At 38.0% G+C, this 10,816-nt stretch overlaps 1 protein-coding gene and 1 pseudogene across 1 annotated transcript in view; one reads left to right on the top strand and one right to left on the bottom strand.

Moving 5' to 3' along the window:
- Window positions 1–10,816, bottom strand: part of Sbf2 (SET binding factor 2) — a 412,779-nt gene that overhangs the window by 271,231 nt on the left and 130,732 nt on the right. The window lies entirely within an intron of this gene.
- Window positions 203–799, top strand: LOC113456510 (annotated as a pseudogene).

Consider the following 10,816-nt stretch of genomic DNA (forward strand, 5'->3'; position numbering starts at 1 on the left):
TATTTTTATTTATCTTTGGAACTTTGCATGCATCATCATCCTGAGGTCTCTGTTTTCTCCAGCTTTAGAGAAACATAGTTTTTCTCTTTTCTCAGACAATCTAATTTTGGGATTGAGAACTCCTATAAGACAGGAGGAAGGCAATGTTCTAAAAACCAGACTAGGAAGCTTTGTCCTTTCCCTATCCAAGCAGTGTCAAGTGATGAACATCTCTTGGGACCAATGGGAACAAGACAAAGCCCCTCTACAGCACAAGAAGTAGAAGTGTGAGCTGGAACAACCTGTTGTCAACACTAGGATTGGCCCATATCACATACAATCTGAGTTTGAGGAGACAATAAAAAAGAACATGCCCTGAGATTGGATGCGGGGAACTTCTCCTGGGGCTCTGAGTGTTGCACTCAAAAAACAAGGATCATTGCTGCTGTCTGCAATGTACCAACACCCTGGTGAAGAACTGCATTGTACTCACTGACAGCACACCAAGCAGTGGTAGAATCCCACTTCACACTGCCCCTGAGCCAAGAAGAGTGTCTGACTCTTGAGAGAAAGAGATTTTAAACAAACAAACAAACAAACAAACAAAAAACAATCAAAATTAAAAGAAATATGATGAAAGGAAAAAGAATGGCAACATCGGGGGTCATGTGGTGAAGCAGTTCCAACAGGACCAGTCCAGCACAGTGGCCTGCACTGCATCAAGCCTGGGACAGTGCGGTAGAGCAGAAGGCTACGTGCTTGAGGGAAAGGATCTTTAGAGTTCTGTCTGAGGAAGATCAAAGTCTGGAAAAGCAAATAAGATGTCATCCGTAGCTCATGTAATAAAGGTGCTTATTTTTCTTTTTATAAAAAACAGAACTATAAGACAAAAACTGAACCCTCTCTTCTCACTCTGTCTTCATTGTTCTTAATATCTCTTTTCTTTGAATCTGTGATTTACCTACACTCATTCTAAACTAATTTATGCTTTAATTATTTTTATTAATTATTATCTTTATTATTATTAGTTCTACTTCTTGTGTTTATTTTCCTGCTTTTTTAAGAAATTTACTTCTCCAGGGTAAAGATTCAGAGGATCAAGAACAGAAGCAACCATCTGGCAAAGGCCTATGGCTAAAGTAGAAGAACAAAGGATAGGACAGACAGAAAAAGGTTGGGTAACTTGGGCTGAGGGGCCTCTGGCAGTGGGACCAGGATCTATCCTTGGTGTATGACCTAGTTTTTTGAAGCCCATTCCCTATGGTGGGAAGCCCTGTTCAGCCTTGGGCCTGATCCTACTTCAACTTAATGTGCCAGGTTTTGTTGACTCCCCATGGGAGGCATTACCCTTTGGGAGGAGTGGATAGGGGGTGAGATGAGGGAAGTGAGGGAGGGTAGGAGGAGGGGTGGGAGGGAGAACTGGTGTTGGAATATAAAATGAAATTAAAAAGGAAGGAAGGAAGGAAAGGAGGGAGGGAGGGAGGGAGGGACGGAGGGACGGAGGGAAGAGAAACCAAGCAAACAATTTACAATGGTTTCTTATTGCTTCCTACTACAATTATAGATACTCCCAACTTTCAAGGCCCTCCACTACCTGGCTTCATAAATTTGAAAAACTGCAATTTCTACTCCTCCTTCCCCCACTCCCTGACTGAGTCAAGTCTAGTCCTTTGAGCAAGTTTCCATTTTACAACTCTACTTTGGTCTGTTCAATACCAGTGTCGCTCTATAGCCAAAAAAAAAAAAAAAAAAAGGAATATTCTAATCAGGTTTCACTCAGATTCATTCTGCGTTGCCAATAGAGCTAGGTGCATGCTGTTATATAATTACACAGTTACAGCAGTATGCACCTGTTCCTTTCTAAACTATTCCTTTCCCTAACAGACCTTGAAAGCCTTTGGAGTATGGAAAGCACCCATCTCTTCTCCACCAGAGGAGAGAAATTATTAGAAAGAGGAGGGTCTTAGGGCTAGAGTATAGCTTAGTGAGAGAAGCCAAGTAGGCTGACGAGGCCCTGGGTTCAACAAAATGCATGAAAGAAGGAAAAATGAGGACTGGAGAATAAAGAGATGCTAAAGAAGAGGCTAGAAGAGAGAAGGCAGCAAAGAAGGGAGCCACAGAGAAGGAGAGGAGAAAGGAAGGAGGCTTTAAAAACAGAAGATTCAATCTTAGAAAATTAAATGAATCCTCAACCAAAGAGTTAAAAGTAGTTCAGCTGTCCAAAGTCCAGTTTGGAAACTGTTTTGCTTTCACAGTATTGACACATGAACAAGGCAAATCAAACTGTAAGAACCAAACCCTAGGTTCTACTTTGCTTTCCAACTTACTGAAACTTTAAAATACAAACAGGCCCGTTATTGAGTTCTGTTCTTTGCATTTTAACTCACGACTTTCCACGTTTTTGAGTAGACTGAAAGTTTATGAACCTCAAAGTGTCAACATAAATTAAGGGTGACTGTTCAAAGGAAACGAGTGGACGGCACTGGTGACCTCTTAGAAATACAAAGCTGTGTTTCGGTACTATTCACACTTTTTTATCCCTAATTATAGCCATGCAATATGATTCCTTCTGAGGATTACAGCAAAGCTGTAATGCTATGACGTTCCTAAAGAATGAGGAGGATCTAATTTAAACAAAAGGCAGGAGGAAGGAAGGAATACAATACTTCTGGTCAAAAGTCCTCTTTCTGGAATCCATGATGAATGAGAAAGAATTTTCATCTCACAAAACAACGTGCGATTCTTCATGTCACTACAATGTGGTTAACCCCTGAAACAAATGATCTTATTACAAAACAAATTAAAGAAACAAAGTCTCTTTCAACTCCTGCTCTGATTCATTAGAATTCACCTTTCCTTCACCTCAACCAGTAGATACTGAATGCAAATGTTAGTTACACTAAAGGACAGGACATTAGACCATTTAAACAACAGCAAACTGAATTCAGTTATCCTTACTCACTGACCGATGACTCTATTCCTATTTATACATTTTTAAAGTAAGACTTACGTCCTTCCTGAAAGTTCTTTTGGCATTCCAGATTACAACAGGGACTCAAGAACAACAAAGAAAAAAATGCAGTAAGTCAAGAGTTTAGCAGGACAAGACATACAAGCAACTACATACTTGTAGTCAGATTCTTCAACAAAGTAAGAATCCTTATTTACATATTTTCCAACATCTAATCTAATCAATAAAACTTAGTTCTGCCTTAATATCAAACCTTGAATTGTAATCATAAAAAAACGTATGTTTCTAATGTGTGCATTAGGTAAAAGTACTTACAAAGAATGTCTCCCAGTCTTTAGTAAGTAGTTGTTTATAATATCACCATAAATTTTCTTCTTCCATTTTAGAAGAAAAACTAAGTCTATTTTACATAAAATTAGAAATGATGGCTAAACAAATTATTTTCAATTTCTAGAACACAAATAAAGAATTTTTAAAGGGGGTTTTATAACTGTTCGGAATAATGCAAAACTCAACAATCTTTCTGCCTTGACTTGCCAAGCTGTATATTTTAAACAGTTAAACAATTTCTGTGTCTAAATTACTTTAACAAACAACTGTTATTTCTACTGCTGATTACTTCTCCCTCATACACCTTCCTTTGTTAAAGTCACATCTGCAGGGGAAAAAAAGGCTACTAAAAAAAGAACACTCTGCTCCTCCAAGTTCATATCCTGCCAGCAATGGTCAGGACTGAACACTGTCACAGAGGAGTGATTTTACATATTAGCATATTTAAGATAGAAATCTTAGGCTCAAAATTGAAGTAGCTGTATTAATAATGTACTTTACTACATAAATCTGTGATCTTTGCCTAAATCTCTGGTAAATTTTAGCATGTTTTTCTAAACTTTATGTAACAAAGACTGAGTAGCTCTTGTCTTTAAGCAGTGGGTATATTTATCATTAGTGATTGTCTAAGTATTCATATTGATGTGCATCCTTACAAACCCCAACACTGAAGGTTTCTGGAGGGGTTTTTTGTTTATTTGTTTTCTTCATTAAAAAGATTCTCTGACTTCAAGTCTAATGTCTAAATTGAAAAGAGCATGTAAACTACAAATAGTTATTCCATAGAGTGAAATTGTTTTCATAATGCTAGGCAACATCAAATAAGTATCATCCACCAACTGATAAAGAACCAGATCACAGGAATAAAATATACACGGAGAAGCAATGCTGGAAATACACATGGAACAGTTTTAAGTTGGCCTGGTTTACTCAGACTCAACTTATTTCCTTCTCTGAAATCTCTCAATTCTTCTTTCCTTTAAGAGGATTTATTCAGCCTCATTTGTCCTTAAGGAAGGATTTAACATGAAAATGGAAATGTTCTTGAGGGCCCTGAAACCCCCTTCCCCGACTGTATTTATAAAACCCCAACAGTGCTTTGATGAGGAAAATTTTTTTGTTTTCTTTTGTCCCACCAAATGGTAGTAAGGAGGAAAGGAAAACCTGCCTCGCACAGTCAGTTTGAAGTGTGAGTAATAGTTGATCTTTCACCAGAAGTTCCCTAATTTTTGTAAAAAAGCAACAAACAGTTCTCTAAGGATATGTATTTCCATAATCCAAGAACTTTCGTAAAGGCCTGAAGAATAAACTATATTTCTCTGATATTTTAGAGTATGAAGCTGGGAATCAAAATCCATTATAAGTGCTATGTTTACAGCAGGCACAATCTACGCCACTCTTCCATGTGTTCTACTAATAAAAAAAAAAAAAAAAAAAAGCATGAAAAGGGGCTAAGTGTTTGAGTCATAAGAATTTTGCAGCATATCATTTATTCGGCACTCTCAATTGTGCGGCAAAGAGCCCAGGTGGTTAAAATTAGGTAAACAAGCAAACAATAAAAGAATAAAATTAAGTATCACAAATCTTTTTTAAAGGGAACTTGGTTTCCCTCACAGGAGAACCCTTTGGCTGTCACTAAATCATCAAATACTACTATCTAGCATAAAATTCTAGCAAATGCAAGTGACAATGGAATCCACAACAAACGCATGTACACGAAAGCTACCTTTATATCTACACACGCACACTGTTTTTTAAGGATCACTTGTAAGAACAGATGATGAGACCTAATACTCTCAAAGAATACTATGACTATCAGTGGTGACAAACTGCTAGTGTGTACTCTTGGGAATGTGCACAGCCTGTAAAGCGTATGCTTTTCTAGTTATAAACACACAACCTACCTTGTCTATGCATTTTTTCTGTCTTCTGCCACAGCAACTCAGGTCATTACTATGACTTTACCCCTCTCTACCTAGGTCTCACTATTTCAATAGCTGGATTCACCTGTTATTTTATCTATTGAATTCAAGATCAATCAAGGGTTGTGATGCCATAAAAGCATGGGTCCCTGTAACGTGCATTTTCTTAAGAGACACTCGAAGAGTCTGATGGGAAAAAATTAGAGTAAGAATGGTAACATGAGGTTCAGCTCATAAATGTGTGCAATATACTTGAGTAAAATTTCCTTTTCTTTTCTCTAAGTAGCTTACTTAGTAAGAAGTAGTAATTATATTATAATGACTTGTATCTTTAAGATTACTCAGTCTTGGGGCTGGAGAAAGCTCTTCCAGAGGTCCTGAGTTCAATTCCCAGCAACCACATGGTGGCTCACAGCCATCTATAATGAGACTCAGAGCCCCCTTCTGGCATTCAAGCACACATGGAAGGAATGCTGTACATATAATAAATAAATAAATCTTAAAAAAAAAAAGATTACTCAGTCTGACATCTTCTGCTATTATACCAAATACTCACATCATCAACCTATAAAGAAAAGGGTTACTCACAAGTTTAGAAGCTTCAGTCCATGATTGCTTAGAACCACTCCTTTTGGTTCCATGGTCAAATAACACTTGACAGAGAGTACACAGCAGAGCAAAGACCTGATTTCATGGTCAGGAAGAAAAAAGAAGAGAGAGGAAGAGACCAGAGGCCCCACACACAGCCTCCTTCAAAGGCAATGACTAGAAGCCACCATACGAGGCCTACTTCTTAAAGCTTCTACCACCTCCCATTATCACCATTCTAGAGAGTAAAGTATTAGCACATGGGCTTTTGGAGACATTCTAGATGCAAATCATAGCAAAAATAAAGACTGGAGGACTTCATCCTACCTGGCAGTTTGAGAGTATCTCATAGTAGGAAAACACTCAAGAGGTTGTAATACTGAAGTAATTTGTAGTTAAATGAAAAAACAACTGAAAAAAACTCACAAAAATTATAATAAACTTCCTTACTTGAAAAACAAAACAAAAAAAAACAAAATTTCTAGATTATTCAAAATTAGCTGTAAGTGTACATGGAGTTTTCATTTTGTTTTGAGACAGGGTCTCATTGTGTAACTCCTGTTGTCCTGGAACTCTGTGTAGACCTGGCTGGCCTCCAACTCATCTGCCTGTTCTGCCTCCTGAGTGCATGGATTTATCTGTTTACATTTTGCTTTCTCTCATTAACATATTTTTGAAGAGCTTTCTAAATAATTTCATTTAATTCTTTTTCAAAGATCTGAGCATATGGATAAAGACTATTAAAGTTTTAAGTAGCTTGCTATTATAAGAAACACCAGAGGCAGCTACCCCCACAGAAGGAGGTACAAGAGAGCAACCTCAGCAGGAGCCCCAAGCAAGCAACCTCCATGGGAGCAGGCCTGAATGACCCCCCAGAATTGCAGAGCGAGCCCAAGGAGCACTAAGCAACCACCAGAAACACAGAGTTACCTCTATGGTGACTGGAACCGTGGCCCTGACTGCACCATGAAAAGCAAATATCTGAGCATTGGATTCACTAGCACCTGGAAGATTGATCACCAGAGACACAGACAGCACCAACTACACCAATCAGAGAAAAAGATGAACAGACAAGGTAAGAACAACTCAACACCACAAAGAGCAACAAGACACCAATAAAACCTAGTGACCCTACAACAGCAAGACTTGACCAACCAAATATAGATGAAGCAGAAGAAAATGTCTTAAACATTAACTTTAGAAGAATGTTTGAGGCCCTTAAAGAGGAAATGAAAAATTCCCTCAAAGAAATGGAGGAAAAGACAAAAAATTGGAAGAAATCAACAAGTCCATTAAAGAAAACCAAGAAAAATCAATCATACATATAAAGAACTTACGCAAGGCTTGAAAACTGAAATAGAGACAATTAAGAAAACATAAGGCAAGGGAAATGTAGAAACAGAAATTATGAGAAAACAATCAAAAACCACAAATACAAACATAAATCGCAGAATACAGATGAAAGAGAGAATCTCAAGTGCTGAAGATACAGTAGAAGAAAAAGATTCATCAGTCAAAGAAAACATTAAATCTAACAAAAGCTTAACACAAAATATCCAGGAAATATGGGACACCATGAAAAGGCCAAACCTAAGAATAAACGGTAAAGAAGGAGAACTCCAGCTCAAAGGCACACAAAATATATTAAACAAAATCATAGAAGGAAACTTTCCCAACCTAAAGAAAGATATACATATGAAGATACAAAAAGCTTACAGAATACCAAATGAAACTGGTTCAAGAAAGTCCCCTCACCACATAATAATTAAAACACTAAACATACAGAATAAAGAAAAAATATTAAGAGCTGCAGAGAAAAAAAAGGCCAAGTAACATATAAAAGCAGACATATCAGAATAACATCTGACTTCTCAATGGAAACCATAAAAGTCAAAAGGTTCTAGTCAGGCGTAATGCAGACAATAAAAGTCCATGGAAGGCAGCCTAGATTACTATACCCAGAAAAACTTTCAACACCATAGACAGACAAAACAAGATATTCCATGACAGGACAAGATTTAACCAATTCCTAGTCACAAACACAGCCCTACACAAAGTACTAGAAAGAAAACTCTAACCCAAGAAAGTTAGCTACATCCACAAAAACACAGACAATAGATTATCTCATAGCAGCAAATCCCAAAGAAGGGAAAAGCACACACAATAATATCACCAACAATGAAAACAAATAACAGGAGCTAGTAATCACTGGTCATTAATTTCCCTTAATATAAATGAACTCAACTCACCTATAAAAAGACACAGGCTATTAAGATTGGATGCAAAGCCGGGCGATGGTGGCGCACGCCTTTAATCCCAGCACTCTGGAGGCAGAGGCAGGCGGATCTCTGTGAGTTCGAGACCAGCCTGGTCTACAGAGCTAGTTCCAGGACAGGCTCCAAAGCCACAGAGAAACCCTGTCTCGAAAAACCAAAAAAAAAAAAAAAAAAAAAAAAAAGATTGGATGCAAAAACAGAATTTATCCTTCTAATGCATACAAGAAACACACCTCAACCTCAAAGACAGACATCACCTCAGTGCAAAGGGTTGGGAAACATTTTCCGATTTAACGGACCTAAGAAACAACAAGTGAAGCTATCCTAATATTTAACAAAATAGACTTCAAACTAAAATCAATCAAAAGACACAAAAAAGGTCATTTCATATTAGTCATAGGAAAAATCCATCAAGAGGAAATCTCAGTACTGAACATCTATGCCCCAAATACAAGGGTACCCTCATATATAAAAGAAACACTTCTAAAGCTTAAATTAGACATTAAACGATACACACTAATAGTGGGAGACTTCAATACCCCATTCTCACCACTGGACAGGTTTGTCTGACAGAAAATTAACAAAGAAATAAGGAAACTAACAGATATTATGACTCAAATGGACTTAGCAGGCATCTGTAGAACATTCCATCCAAACATAAAAGAATATACCTTCTTCTCAGCCCCTTATGGAACCTTCTCAAAAACTGATCACATACTAGGTAACAAAGCAAATCTCAACATATCAACAGATATAAAAAAAAACGACAACAAAAAAAAACACCAAACCTGGAACAACCCCATGTATCTTATCAGATCACCATGCCTTAAAATTAGAATTCAACAGCAATACTAATTCCAGAAAGCCCACAAACACATTAAAATGAAACCATGCTCACCTGAATCATCAACAGGTCAAGGAAGAAAGAAAGGAAGAAATTAAAGACTTCCTGAATTCAATGAAAATGACCACACAACATATCCAAATTTATGGGACACAATGAAAGCAGTGTTAAAAGGAAAGTTCATAGCACTAAATGCCTACATAAAGAAGCTGGAAAAATCCCACACCAGCGATTTACAGAACATTTGAAAACTCTAGAACAGAAAGAAGCAATCTCATCCAAGAGAATTAGACAGCAGGAAATAATCAAACTGAGAGCTGAAATCAACAAAATAGAAACAAAGAAAATAATACAAACAATCAATGAGACAAAGAGCTGGTTCTTTGAGGAAATCAACAAATAGACAAACATTTATCCAAACTAACCAAAACTCAGAGAGGGAACAACCAAATTAACAAAACCAGAAATGAAAAGGGGGACATAAGAACAGACACCGAGGAAAATCAGAGAATCATTATGTCATATTTCAAAAACGTGTACTCTACAAAATTGAAAAACTTAAAGAAAATGGACAACTTTCTGGATAACTATCACTTACTAAAATTAAATCAAGACTAGATAAGCAAATTTAAACAGTCATCAAAAGTCTCCCAACCAAAAAAAGCCCAGGGTAAGATTGTTTCAGCTCAGAATTCTGTAAGATTTTTGAAGAACTAATACCTATACTCCTCAAATTGTTCCACACAATAGAAACAGAAGGAACATTGCCAAACTCTTTTTATGAAGCTACCCTAATACCCAAACCACTTAAGAAAGAGAATTACAGACCAATCACACTTATGAATATTGATGCAAAAATACTCAATAAAATACTGGCAAACTGAATTCAAGAACAGATCAGGAAAATCATCTACCGTGATCAAGTTCGACTTTATCCCAGAGATGCAGGAATGGTTCAACATATGAAAAATTTGTCAACGTAATCCACCATATAAACAAATTTAAAAAAAAAAAGACCACATTGTTGCGGGAGATCCTTCCGCTCCTCCACCCTATAGCCGCTGAGATACCAGCCCATTGGGGCGTGGTCTCTCTCCCTTTAAAAAAGCGGCTACTTCCCTTCTTGCTCTCTTAGCTTCCTTGTCCATTTCTGGCGACTAGACTCCTTCCTGATTACGCAGAGGGCTGTTGTCTCCGACGGTTATCTGTAAGTTTTTTCTCCTTTAAATAAATACCACCCTATTAATCATAATTCCAGACTGGTGTGGCATTGTTTGTGACTTATGCTTTCACCTGGCACCCAACGTTTGGTTTTAGGACCTCTCCTTCCCCCGCTTGGCTGCCGGTAGCGAGTTCTGCTTGGCGCGAGCCCCTCCCTTCCTCAGCTGCGGCCTGTGCCTTGTGCATGGAGCCAGCAGTTTAATATAAATTATCATGCAGTGGCTTTTCTTGCTGCAGTTCTTTATATTTTCCCTTTAGACACCTCAGATTGACTTCAAGTCCCCACGCACCCTAACGTCTGCCTCCCCGCGTGGATTTAAACTCCACAGGCCCGCGTAGTCTCTGCCTGCATGGTTTGCTCTTTTCTGAGTCGTTTTTAAATCTCCCTTGCAAGTACAGCTCTTAAGTGGAGCGAATCAGAGCACGTGGTTGCCGGTTGCTGAAAGCTGCAACACCTCAGGGTGACTCTGTCACGTGGAGGCATACAAGGCTTCCGGGTTACTCTTCTCTACCCCTAAATTCTGGGTTTATGGTTCCGCGTACGGGATTGATTTAATTACATTTATTTGTTGAGCAACTTGCATTTCCCAGTTTTTAACAAATACTAGGCAGACACTGAAACAGGACCCCATTTTCGTCGCGACTTGGCAACAGTGCCACCTGCTGGATAATAGGTAATATGGCA

The sequence above is a fragment of the Microtus ochrogaster genome, chromosome 8 (genome assembly GCF_000317375.1).
Source record: "Microtus ochrogaster isolate Prairie Vole_2 chromosome 8, MicOch1.0, whole genome shotgun sequence".
Taxonomy (NCBI): Eukaryota; Metazoa; Chordata; class Mammalia; order Rodentia; family Cricetidae; genus Microtus; species Microtus ochrogaster.